Below are 13,380 nucleotides of genomic sequence, written 5' to 3' on the forward strand. Positions count from 1 at the left end.
AGCTCACGGTGACGTAGGGGCCCCTCTGTCTACCACCGATCATCTAAGGTGAGTCCCCGGTGGAACGAAGATTTACGATCGGCGATCGCGCGTATGACCGCAGCCGCACCGCCAATTCACACCCGAGGTGGCGTTCGGGGTGAAGCCACAGTATCTTTTCTCCGTTTAGAATTTGGACCATCTATTCTTATCGTTGTAAGAATTGTTTACGTAGGTTTCTGATATCGGGAATATGTGTAATGGTATAGTAAAGGGTAAATCAAATATTTTCACTGTTATGCATGTATGGTTTCTTCCGAAAGAATTGGATACAGTAGGAGTTTTGCGCAAGATCGCATTTTTCTAAACGCAACTAAAAAGATGGAATCTAACTAAAGGATCGTTTCATGCTTCAAATACTTCTTACGTATAACGAGAAGTTTGCTTTGCAAGTTTTATATACTTTTCCACGTAACCCGAGTACCATAAGAGAATGCATTAATAGTTTACTTATCTTTATTGGTAGCTCACTTTGAACAAGAATATCATAGTCTTTCATCTATTTTAAAAAGAAGCGGACAAAGCTGATTGACATTTAGTCTTTTGCCATGACTTATAACTAGGTCCCCTATTATGGTGGTATTTGACTTCTTTCCACGACTACGTTCTTACGTAATACGTGTAACTTGAAAGAGAAGAATTGAAATCTCCGATGGACGACGCAAACAAAAGCTTCGTTCAACCTGGTTTCCATTATAATCCGTCGACTCGCGATCGTAGCTACTTTCATAAGCATCTGGAAAGTTTAACTTGAACGGTGGACTGATGACTTGCGAAAATATCGCGTACCAGTGGAACTCGGCGTAAGCCTCGATCCGGCTTCTTTTTTTTCACCAGTGTCTCCCCTGGCTGTCCGATAGAGACGAAGCAAAGTCCGAGAGTCCATCCTCAAAGCTTGCAGGCCGCTGAGTGCATGCCTTTCTTCTCGACAGAGACGCGAAAGAGGAAAGAAGACAAAGACAGAGGCACGCGGTAAAGCGTACTAATCTCCCAAGTAGACACGCTAATGAAAGCTCGGATGCCACTGTCTTTCCCAGTTTTTTTTCAAGGCTCGCTCGCTGTACGCGCATCTTTTGTCTCCCTGTTTTCAACGGAAATTAAACCCAAGACATTGAGATTCCGTACGTCGTAATAAGGATTCCTTCATTCGCCCGATAGGCATGTTAACAAATTCCAAAGTTACGTCGTTACCGTGATACTCGCATTTTTAGACATATATTTCAGGAACAAGTTTTCTTACTTAATTCTGTAATGTATAGAAATTCGTAGTATAGTTCAGTATACGTGCATTTGGCTACTTTCTAACTGCATCGTTTTGAAGAAAATTGAACTGGAATATTTCTCGAGTATACGTGTACCGATGTCAGATTTGGATTATGGTAAAACAAGATCGATTTTCTCGAAAATAAAATCGCCAATTCAGTTTTGTTATTTTCGGACTTCGTCTTATTTTCAGTCATAGAATTTCCACGTTTGTCCACGTTTGAACCACGATTTTCGGTCCATCTTATATAATGTGCGTATAAGTAAGCTAAAAAGTTAAGAGAAATCATTAAAACATTAAGAAGAGCAATAACGAAATCAACAAGGAAGGTTGCGCTTGAATAGGCAGACATTTGTATAAGTCAAAGTAAAACTCACGTGCTAGCCAAAGAATAGCGTACTGGGATCCTTGTTATTACCTGATGGTTTCCGCGCCCCTGACTAAGGGTGCTCACAGTACCTCTACCATTCCCAATCTCCTCGCATCTGTCAGGGCACGCGAATCGCGTTTGCACTTGAAAGATGAGGTCCGGAGAGAAAAGAAATAACACGTCCACGGTGGTACTTCCCCTTCTAAAGAGATCAATTAAATCGTTCTTGTTCAATTGCACGAAATTAATTCGCGTCAAATGGAACAATAGAAAAATATATTTTGTCCATTCTGGTATTTTTCCTTCAGTGCCCGATTATTATTGCATATAGTACGTAAAAATACAAACAAAAAAGATTAGAAATTAAAAATAAAGTAAAATTATAATATATATAGAGGATGAAAGAAATTTTTATTTAAATTCCATTTCCTTAGTTCTATTGTAGTGCAACGATAGATATTATTAAATTTCGTAAAAATATCAATTTGCATAAATATGCAATTGGTTCTGTTAATTAATCAGTTTTACAGAATAGTTTCGTTAATTTACGTTTAATAATTTTTAAGTTTCGATACTTTAACAATTCTCTTGGAATGTTATGGATTATAGTTAGAAATTGAAGAATGAAAATTTAATATTCTTATGTGTTGTTTGTTATGAAATTATCTGCTTACGGAGAAGATTTAACTCTGCAGATTTTTAGACGCGAAGAAAGCACATGTTAGAATAATCAAGTTTACCTGAAAGAAATAATTAATTACCGTGAGTTGGAGCATAACTGCGCTCGTCCGCCAACATGACATTTCATTTCCTTTACAAACAGTGTAAACATCCTCCATTCCCGCGTCTGCTGAATATTTGAACGTCTGTATAAATATGTCGCAACTCGTATTTTTCCTGACCCCACCCTTCAATTTCAAAGCGTCAATTATTCTTGTCCATTATACCGCGCATACTCTTCCACGGTTCGTAAAAGTTCCGTGATGTAAATGTCTTGACCATGATTTAATTCTTTGAGCTAAATATCAGGATTTTTGACAACACTCTTGTACAATCGTTTTCTTATCAAACCACGACACATAATTATTTTTAAATCTGAAATATAACACGACTTCTACTGCAGAGATTTCTTATGTGACAACTAAAAATCATTACACTTATCAAATCAAACGAGGTTAGTATTATAAGAAGTATTACTGAAAATTCGGAACGCGATTTACTCACATCGTTCTAAGACTTTGTCTTATAAACTTCAAGAGATTGAACCATTAATAGTCAATAGTCATTTCTGACTACCGTTTCGCAAGCTTTTAATCGAATCAAATCAAAAACAGACACTTTACGAGTATCGTATACGCGACACAATACGAGTAAACTAATAGATCCACAAGACAAGTCGAATAATTTACATAAGCGAAACATTTATAGTACTCCCCTTCTGGAAGCTTTTAATCCTTGCACACGTTAATATCCAAGTACCTTCGAAACGTTTCCATCCTGAAGGATTTCGACTGCGACGATCTTCCGCGAAACATTTTTGCTCGAGTCATTCGCCGGCGGTTTTCATGAGCCGAAAGAATTGCACAAGGGGTAGCGAAGGGGTTACTCCTTGTTGCAAGACAGAATTCCGAGAGTGGCAGGGAGAGAGAAACAGAGAGGATCGAGAGCACAATGACCGCAGCGAATCACGAGTGAATTTGAGAGCGAAATCGCAGGATATTGTTTGCGAGACAGATGCATCATACACATCGAGAGGAGAATGTGAGCTGCTGTCGATGAAAAGGATTCGCAAAAGGGCCCAGCAGAGCAAAGCCGCGATTCCTTTGCATTCGTCTATCCGGGAAGAACCCTTTCATTTGCATCTGTCTCCGAAATGCAAAAAGGCCTTTTCCAAAATACAGATGTTCCTAACCGGCGGGTTAGTCCGCGAGCAGCCGCTCAAGTGGAACAGAAAATAGGATATTGTGCGTTCTTTGGCTTCCTCCAAGACATTCGTTTCCACCTTCCAGGTACCCTTCGAATCTCAATTCGGTCGTAGGAGGGACAGATGTGACCAGCGATCATCTGCTTACCCCTTCGATCAAAGAAAATCACGTTTAACGAGCGATGTTTTCAATCGCTTCCGCTCGCGGCGAATAGGCGATTTTGATAGGCATTTTTCATAAACGTGACGAACTACCATAAGTATTTCTTTGCGTTGTACTTTTATTCTTCCCGCGAAGAAATTGTTTTATTCTCTGAAACTGTTTGGTTTGGGATAGTCAGAACTTCAGATATTAAGGACTAAAACCAATAAAGACAGTGAAATAATTTTGAAATCATAGAAAATTGGTTGATAGATGTAAAGTAATATTTCCAATCACATTACCGTGGATTTTATGAATTTAAATTTTAGGCTTGCATCGGATAGAAAATATAGGAAGGAAAGATTCGACGAAATAATCTCGATATAGGAGATCGTGGTTTATGGTTATGCTCCTGTCACACGACAAATTAATCAACTGATTATTTTTAAATAAGCAGCGTCGACACTTGGCCGAATTTTTCCGCTTATAATTCTCATCGTTAGAGCATGCAGCTGTACGCGTTTATCGGTGTCGCGTTTATCATCGTTAAAATATTTTGCATCGAGTGTCAATGCGCGTTTAAACGTTATTTGCTATCGCGCGACCGTGATTATCGTTGGTCGGTGGAAAGCTATTAACGGAAGAAGCAACCGTGCACGCGAGTAGTGGAGAAGGAGCTCGGAACAACGAAAGAAAGGGAAGGTGAAAAGAGGGTTGGCGGAGGAAAATCGACGTGGAAAAGAACGTGGAAGAAGGTAGACAAAAAGAACGGAAACGGAACCGCGGTGATAATGCCTATTTGGCATTTCGATTATCGAGATCAAAAAAGATTTTCAGTTCGTAGTTCATAGGTACGTGCGCGTATTAGCTGACAGCTCTGAAATTGCGAAAAAAAGGAGAAAACACAAGATCGGTCCGCTTCACGAACGGTGAGACGCAAGCGCAGAGGTGTAGAAAAAGAGAGTACGCGTTAGATCGAGTTTGCTGATTTTCTGTCGTACGTAAATTCTTCGCCTTTTTTCCACCTCGCCTCACCTCCCGCCACCTCGGCTTAGTCGGCAGTGCCGCCGTCGCCCAGCCTCTCCCCCTTGGTCAGATTCCATCCTCCAGCAACCATGCTCCTGGAATGCGAGGACGAGGGGACGGAGGGTGGCGTGCGCACTTTTTGCGCGGAGATTTTTCGCAACGCCCTTCGGCTTGTCCTCCACCTCCACCTGTGCCACTGGCAGTAGCCCCCTCCTCCACAGGCTGCTGCTAGCCTAGCCGCGTTTTTTATTTTACCCCGCGCGTCGCCGCTCGGACCGTGCCGGGCGATCAATGAATTGAAGCGTCCGTCCTTTTTCCTTTTTTTTTGGTCAGCTCCTGCCTCTCCTCGTTCGACGCACTGCCGCCTGCACATTTCCATCTCCTTTGCACCGCGTTCCATCTCGCTTCGACTCCGCTCCGAATCAACCTTCTACCTCTGTCCCTCTCGTGTTTCGTCCACCTCTTTCTTTCCCCCGATTTTCCTGCACTCTCTCTGCATCTCCTCTTTCTATCCAACGGTCTTTCTCTTTTGCTGCCGGTGCCGGTATTCGTTCGTTCGTTCGTTCGTTCGTTCGTTCGGGCCTCTCTCTATCCGCATATCTCATTCTATTCCCATATCCTCCTGTTTCTCCTCTCCGTTATCGTCCTTCTCCACCTCCGCCGAGCTGGTCCACCTCTGGTCCTTCTCGTTCCTCATCCGACTCACCCTTCCGCGTTCGAGAGAAACGGACTGGAAGCTGTCCCGCTCGCACCCTGATCGCTCTTCTCTTTCGCAACGTCGTTCCACTAACGGCCTATCCGACCCTATCCTTTCTCCGTCCCTCTTCGATGCTCGCCGGACACACAGCCACCCTCTCTCTGTTTCCCTCTCCACACATGCACGCACTCACACACGTGACCGGTTACCACGGTGCATATACATTCCACATGCACCTGCACGCATGCAACCCTCGCGTTTCGCGATCTCGCATCGCCAGATAAATCTCACTGACGCTTACGTGCGAGCGACAGAGAAAAAGGGAGGCTCGACGAGAGATAGAGAGAATGAAGACTGGTGCATGCGCCCTGGAGAGGGAACATTACCTTTCCATATATGTATCCGTACTTCTTTCTTCTTTCTCTCTCTCTCTCGCTCTCTCTCTTTCTCTCTCCCACTAACCGACGCCTTTTTTCGTCTTTCTTTTTCACGTTGCACTTTTATTTCGACAAAGATCCCCCTCGAAGGTTAATGCGAATTTCCACGTAAAGCGACTGATGCGCCTTCGAGTAATATCGCGCGGTTGAGCGCGAGACGTGTGACCGTAAACAACCGGCCCCACCGGAAATGGACCAGACCCCTGCTCACAGACCGGCGCTCTTTCTCGCGAGCTTCGGATTTTCAGAGGAAAATGATTGGAATCGTCGGATGAAAGCCAATCGATGTCAGTCCTTCCGGGAAAACTCCTCGAAATTCGCCGGCGAAGAAACGCTTTTTCCATCGGCATTGTTCCAGCCCGGAATGGAACGTTGTTACACGAGACACGCAATTAATTAAAATGTCGCGTAAAATTCCATTAAACGGAGCTCGTTGATGCTGAAACATAAAAATGTCAAAGTCGTCTTCCTAAAATTTGAGATGCGAATCTCACGCAAAGGATTTCTTTCATTTTAATGTTTAAAGGGATCGTTCGATTTAAAAAGAATTTATGGAAATGAAACGATTCGTAAAGTCGGAAGATGTGTTGTATCTTGAGAAGGTATCGATACGAGTGTTTTTTGCGTAACGGCAACGTCAATATGAAAAAAAACAAAAAATATTTGCAATTAGTCGAGTCGACTAACATAGGAATATTCCTATAGGGGGGAAAAGATACACAAATTCCGAAAAATTATTACCAACGCGCGCTCTCGTATCGGTGTTTCAATATTTTCAGAGATTCACTTATCTCTCTGCAGCATTCCTGCTCTGTGTTATTCTTCAGAATTTTGTTTTACATACTTCCATATCATATATTGCGGTGGCACAGCCGCGTGCTCCACAGGCTTGCAAAAAGCGCTTCCCCTAGAAACCTGTGGCAGCGACAAATGTAAAATTTATAACGCATTACGTGCTCGCGAATATTGTGACACGCTCGCGTCCGGTTATCATCTATAAAAAAAAAATAAAAATAAAAAGCAAACGCAACAAGGTAAAACAAAAAAAAATACATACATATATATATATACAATTGCACAAAAATAGCGACGTGATAAAAATAATAATTATGTTCTTCTGCCTGGTATAAAATTGCCGGTCCCCACCCTTTCTTTTTTTGTCTCTGTTTCTCCGCATCTCCGTCCCTATCTCTCTAAAAAGACGTAAGTTTATTCATTATCCTGGACGTACAGTACTGGACAGTAGTCGACTGGACAATTGGACTGCCAACCCCATCGAGGATAGCCTGGGAGCTCCGGCGGCAAATAAAATCGTATTTCATCCCCTTGCCGGCGAAAATTTTGTCTCTCTTTCTTGCCTCCTCGCTCTCTCTCTCTCTCTCTCTCTCGTGTCCTCTCTTTTCGCGGCGCAAGCTCGTACATCAAAGCTCGTATGCGTCTATCTTCCTCCTCGAATGTTGCTGCTGTAGCTGCTACTACTGCCGCTGCCGGTGCTGCTGCTGCTGCTGCCGGTGCTGTTGCTGGTGCTGCTGTTGCCCTTTCTCTCGCGTTCCTCGCTTCTCTGCCGACCCATCAGCTCGAATCCCCCACTGCTCACCCCCGTGAACCCCCACATTGCCCATACCCCCTTTTGCCGCCCTTCCGACCGCCACCCACTCAAGCCCATCCTGTGTACAACTCATAAACTTTTGCACCGAGGTTTAGTAGTTGGAAGCTAACTTCCGGTTCTCGTGACACGCTCCTCTGTCCAGTGTCAGGCGTTGACGATGCCAATCGAGAAATCGTCGTGTTGTTACTGTTCGTTTCCAAACACCCGCCACGCAGCCACGCTAACCATGCGTTGTGTTCTCCTCACCGTAAACATATTTACCTGTTTATTTCCCTGTATCGACAGCAGAGATATTCTTTCACAGATGTCGAAGCGTGTTTTAGTAGATCGTATCCGATGTATTCTTCGTAATAGCAATTTCTTGCTTTTTCAATGTTTTGGTACTTGGCAAAGCGAAGGAGACTGCGCTAAGGACCTGTTTACCTGTTCGTGGGAAAATAGATAAGCAAAGAATTCACGATATAATACAGAAAGTTACGTTGAATATCTAAAACACAGTAATCGTTAAAATATCTAACCGATAGAGTCTAGACTCTGTATTTTAATTATTCGTGTAAGAATATACATTTTCATAAACACATCAACAATTTAGTGATTAACCTTTGTATTAACGAAAGACAGAAGATATCAGACACATGACTAACGATGCGAATTTCAATTTTTCTTTCGAATATTCCTCCGTACGTAAGAAGGTAGACATCTAGACGATTACAAGGGACAAAGTAATCAGTCGCGCAAGAAGTTAACTCGAACGCAGCATCGCGATTTATTTCAACCCTTTCATGGCCCAGGCTGGCTTCGGGACGCAGAATGCAAACCCCGGCGGTAAAGCTAGCTGACCACCAGTGGTTTTCATCGTATAACTCGATTAGCCCTGAATTCTCTCTTTTTCGATATAATTCAACGCCAATGCAATTTTCAGTAATTACGATAGAGAGCGTCGGACAAAAGAGGACAAGGCAAAAGGGAGGGGCGGTGAAGCCGGAGATCCCATCAAACTCGCGGAATCCCATCTTTATGAGACTGGAGGACATTGCAAATCGAGTTTTCGTTTACATCCATGAACATCGACTTCGCATGGAAGGGAAAAAAGGACTGGACAATTTGCGAGAAAACGACAATTAGATCATCCGTCGCAGACGATCGCAGGCAAAGAAATACACGGCTATGGAAAGACTCGAGCTTAACGAGATTTCCATTTTGTCTCAATATTCGACGTCTTACGTTCGTTAAAGTCAAACGCGTTTCGTTTTTGAGAATTGAAAATTTTGTTAAGTCATCGATAGATCGACGTCCTCGTTTTCCTATGGCGCGATTAACGGAACGCTAACGCTCAAAGGGTAGGAGAGAAACACGAAGGGGGTGTAGGCTGAAATACATTTCCGCGCTGATTCTTCGAAGCGGTTAACAGAGCTTAGAAAGCTGGTTTCTCCTTTCTGAATACGGCGGAGACCTTACTTATTAGACTCAAATTACAGGAAACTAGGTTGGAGGAACGTTTTTCAGCCTGTTTTATTCAACGCGGAAAAGATTAAAAGTACAAGGAGAACTCGCGGTCCGCCGTCACGAGGCGGAAGCTGTACGCCGCTTTCGACGTTTACTTACGCGCTTCCTCTGCCACGCGAGCGTAGGTCTCGCCAATTAAAAAACCCGACTTCTGCCAATGCGGTTTCGCTAGGCTCCCATTTGTGACTGACAGTTTTCATCGGTGCGCTTGCCGCCTGCCGCGTTAAAAAAGAAAGCCTCGCCACCCTGGAGCAGAGCGAACCAGGTAGAAAGAAAGGCGGGCGCAAGGGAAGGAATGAAAGAAGAAGAGGAAAAAAACTGTTTCCCGAAAACCCTTCCGAGCGTACACATCAAAAGCATCAGGCCGCGGCGGATGCGAAGAGAACGGTCCGCCCTCTTGGCACACACTCGAAGGTGCGCTCCTAATTGCGTTATCCGCGGCGAGAGGAGAAACGAAATGAGGGAAAAAACTGTTATAATTTTTAATTGGAGAACGCAACTGTCGTCCATCAAATTGGACCATTTGGCACGTGGCTGCCACGCGAGACTCCCGTTAAACACCCCATACAGCGTACACCGTTAGGGTCTACGCTACGCGCTTTCCTCCTGGAACTATAATAACAGGTGCTATGTATAGTAATTATAGTGTAGCGGTTCGTATCGGAACGCACAAATATCGACGGCCATTAAGAAGACGTAGTGCGCGTTCGAGAGTACCTACCGATGACGAGGAGATTTATGACACTGATCGATAAATCGGAAAACACTTTGCCTGGAATTCGAGGATAGTTATTCTTGTACTCGTGTTAAGATTTGCATTTTCTTGATATTTAGAAAATACAACTACGAGATCTGATACTTGACTTTTATACTCTTCTCGTATCTTGCGCGACACACCATAGTTGGATCTCTTTTCTTGTATTTTATATGAAATATACTGCCTTCCTCGGTTGAAATGCCTAGAATCCTTTTCTTTTTTTTTATTTTTCGAGATGGGCATATTAGAATATTTGTAGCTGCCGGTGTGTTTTCTCCTTTAAGTAAAGTTACGTATATGTATGTATGTATAGGATGTTACGAAATAGCGATTAAATGTTTGAAATTGAACGAAGAAAACCAAAATCGACGCAGAAGATAATAAAACTTGAATTTTCGAATATTTTGAAACGATAGTAGAACGTTTTAATTATCGAGGACGATATTATAGGTAGATCGTTGTATTTTCTTTTTTCATGTTTCTATAGATATAAAGAATAGCAGGAAAAACGAAGTTGGCGTTTCTATACATTCGTTAAATAATATTTGTTACGAGATGACCATAAAACTTTCTCCACGTGGATATTATTAAAGCACGTTTGATTAAATGCGACCAACGATGTTCGAATATCATTGGTTTTTTCAAACTTTTTGCTCGAATAAGTATTTAACTTCCCAATAAGAATTCGTAACGCAGTAAAATTTCAAATTAAGTGTCTTGCTTTTATAATTAAACGATATGAATGAGAAAAAAGATTTCACCAGTCAATTATTGGAAAATGAAAAGACAGCAGATAAACATTATAGAAGCGCTCGATATAAAACGTTCGTGAAATGTAAAATATAAAAGATGTCTATGTACCTGTTTGTTTTTGTTTTTAAAAGAAATTTAGTCATTTCAAGAAAGATATATATAATCCAAATACTGTTTATACGACATCTCTTAGAATACATCAAAATCTGTAGTTCAAAGTTTTACCATACTTCTCTAATAATCTCTATATATTTGCATATATGTATTTCCGATTTGATATCGACGAGTTTGCGTCAAGGCTGTCGTAAATGATTGAAAAAGCCGTTAATGCGTTTTCTTGACCGAATCTGTTGCCTAATTTCTGTCAGAGCTTTCGATCGCCGCCTGTCGACGCGGAACAGACGCGGTCAAACAGATTCTTTCCATTTGTTTCGATTGGCGGACGATCGGCGCGCGTACTCACGACCGGATTCGGAATCGAATCGTGAATTTTGCATGCGAGGAGGGGCCGTGCAGTATTCGCTCGCGCCACATCGCAGGAAGCCTCCTCTCTCTTCGTTATGGCGAGTGAAAAAAAAATGAGAACCAGAGAGAGAAAAAGGGAGGAAGAGAGAGAGAGAGAGAGAGAGAGAGAGAGAGAGCTTTTGTCGCGTTTGTAAATCGAATCCGTCGTCAAGTGCTCGTTCATATTTCACGCGGCAAGCTGCGAACGTTGTTCTCCGGTTGGAGGAGCTATCGAGAACGTCGCTGTCGAATGGTCAGAACGTTCGGTTCTTCGAATAGTGATGGCTTCTCGTTGTTTGATGGCGTTCGTTGTTTTGGTAGAGCTTGACATTCGTTTTCGTTGTTCCGTGATAAGGTTCGGCTAGACGACAGCTCGTCGATTATTGCAGGATATATGACGATCTCTAATGCTAAATAAATTTCCTGAATTGTGTAACGATAAAGACTAGATAACGTATATCACCTGTTCTAAGTATTAGGATGCTTGCTTATGTTTAATGTCAATCGAATGCTTGTCGCATCTTTTATTTTTTAGGTATTTTATCGTTGATCTGTTGTTTCGTACACGTATCTTGGAATATAAAATATGACAAAAAGTAAAACTAGGCATGATAGCCTTCGAGACTCCTAAAATCGAATTTAAGACGCATTTTACTTTTGTTCTTTTCGTAGTTTATCGTAATCTCGTTTCGTCTACAAATATTTATCAATAACGAAAACTTATTTCTTGTTTTATTCCTCATTTTTTCGTACCATCGGGTATCTTAAAGATGAGTACGATGATTTCATAAAAGTTGTGCAAGTAGACGTACAGGATGCTACTACAGTGGATAAGTTAATTCTTATAAAAAAATGAATACCCAATCGTGTAACACGAATCTCAATATTTAAATAAATTTGGTTTCCACGACTGACGTTTATTATCGATTGAATTGCTCGTAGTTCAGCAATGAACGCCAAAACGAAAATGTCCGTTTATTTATTCTATCTCTACCACGTAGGTTTATGACGTGATTTGTGTAAAGGAAAGTTCTCCCATACGGAAAAAGAGATAAGCTACGGTAATTAATTGAATGCAATCTAATAACTCATTTTGAATAAAAGGAGAATATATGGAATAAAGAAGAAGGATATAAATACGAGAAGAATAAAGATAAAATATGAGAAACTAATAGCACACGTAGATTCGTACAACGAGAGAAGAAAAATGGAGAAGATATACGAAATAAAAGTCACGTATGTTTCCTTAAACAGAGATAACACATTCTAGTATACAAATCGTCAAAGCAGAAATGCATTGTTAAAGAAATACGTTACATAAAAGTACGCGGAATTCACGATGAACGTAGTGGAATTGACGAACAAGAGAGCAGATACCAAGAATATTGATCGAATCCCATAAATCCTCATCGGTGATGTCGATAATCGGAGAATCCAATAATCGAGTCGCGAGGCCGACGTGCACGGCTAACAATCGCGGAAAAACGAAGAACGCGAGAAACGAAAGATCGCTTTGCATTCGAAACCTGGACAATCCACGAGGTATTTGCAAACGTAAAAGTTCGGTCGGAGAAAAATGGCGATTATTCGGACGAAACGATGAGAGCGGAGGGAGCTTGTGCCGCTTGAATTGCTCGATCTTCTTCTGTGTCGGTGGCGCGTTCTCGCAAAAGAAACTGGTAAACGGGGAATCGGCGTGTTCTCCATAATTAAGGAAGACCGTTTAAAGCTTACACGATCCGGCGAGTTTTCGGGGGTTGAATTGTAACTTTCTCATGAGGAAAGAAACGCGCAAACGGCTCGGTGCTCGAGATTTAACGCATTTGCCGCGCTGCGGGCCGCGTTGCGGTTCATTCTTCCCGTGATTTCGCGTCCACTGATGCGTGTCCAGCCAGACTTTTTCGACGAGCCTCGCCAGCGCGTATCCGCACGCACCGAACCGCGGCTTGCCTCGCCCGAATATTCGTCTCTACACATACACACCGGCTTTTTTAATCTATATCTATATCTATACACACGTACACAGGAGCAGTAGCGAGCGCACGCGCGATCTCGCTTCCACTCACATAGGAGGCATGCACACGCACACGAAGAAAGAGAGAGAAAGAAGAAACAGAACGCACAGAGCGCGCTCGCGAAACCAGCCAGGAATTTTCTACCGTCGTCGTCCTACCATCGTCGAATCCAGAATGCCGTCGTGAATTCTGCATAATGCACGGGCCACGCTCGGCCGAGCTTCCTGCATAAAATAATCTCTTTCCGCGATCGCGATTCGCGGCCCAAGCCGGCCAAGTGAAAGAGTGGCAGATGTCACGTTGCCGCGTATTTTTCACCGACCCACTCCTACCCTCT

At 42.6% G+C, this 13,380-nt stretch overlaps 1 long non-coding RNA gene across 1 annotated transcript in view; it reads left to right on the forward strand.

Annotated features, from left to right (window-relative positions):
* Positions 1-13,380, forward strand: part of LOC105680710 — a 121,430-nt gene that overhangs the window by 57,508 nt on the left and 50,542 nt on the right. The gene's annotated exons all lie outside the window — the stretch shown is intronic.

Source organism: Bombus impatiens, unplaced genomic scaffold, assembly GCF_000188095.3.
Source record: "Bombus impatiens unplaced genomic scaffold, BIMP_2.2 scf_0318, whole genome shotgun sequence".
Classification (NCBI taxonomy): Eukaryota; Metazoa; Arthropoda; class Insecta; order Hymenoptera; family Apidae; genus Bombus; species Bombus impatiens.